This window comes from Sus scrofa, chromosome X, assembly GCF_054392235.1.
Source record: "Sus scrofa isolate SSC_HxYL_T2T_F1_AM1 chromosome X, Sscrofa_HxYL_maternal_Yorkshire_Landrace_v2.0, whole genome shotgun sequence".
NCBI classification, from domain to species: Eukaryota; Metazoa; Chordata; class Mammalia; order Artiodactyla; family Suidae; genus Sus; species Sus scrofa.
Window position 1 is genome coordinate 63,285,507 of NC_139401.1, and position 840 is coordinate 63,286,346.

Consider the following 840-nt stretch of genomic DNA (forward strand, 5'->3'; position numbering starts at 1 on the left):
AAAGAAACCATAAAAATACAACATATGGAATGGGAGAAAATAGTTGCAAGCGATGCAACTGACAGGGCATAGTGTATAAAATATTTAAACAACACATACAACTCAACAAAAACAAAAAAGAAACAACCCAGTTAAAAAATGGGCAGCAGACCTAAATACACATTTTTCCAATGAATACATATGTATGGCCAATTGGTACATGAAGGAATGCTCAACATAAACAATTATTAGAGAAATGCAAAATCAAAGCTGCAATGAGATACCACCTCACACTGGTCAGAATGGTTATCATTGATAAATCTACCAATAACAAATGCTGGAGAGGGTTTGAAGCAAAAGGAATCCTCCTACTCTGTTGGTGGAAATGTAAATTGTTACAGCAACTATGGAAAACAGTATGGAGGTACCTCAGAAAACTAAATATAAAACTACCATATGATCCAGCAATCCCAGTCCTGGGCATATATCCAGACAAAAGTTTCATTGAAGAAGATACATGCACCCCTATGTTCATTGCAGCACTATTTACAATAACCAAGACATGGAAGCAACCTAAATGTCCATTGACAGAGAAATGGATAAACAAGATGTGGTGTATATATATATATATATATATATATATATATATATATATATGTATATATATACAAAAGAATATTATTCAACCATGAAAAGGAATGAAATAATATCATTTACAGCAACATAGATGGACTTAGAAATTAATGTGCCAAGTGAAGTTAGACAATGAAAGATAAACATCATATGATATCACTTATACATGGAATCTAAAAAAATGATATAAATGAACTTATTTGCAGAATAGCAACACACTCACCAACT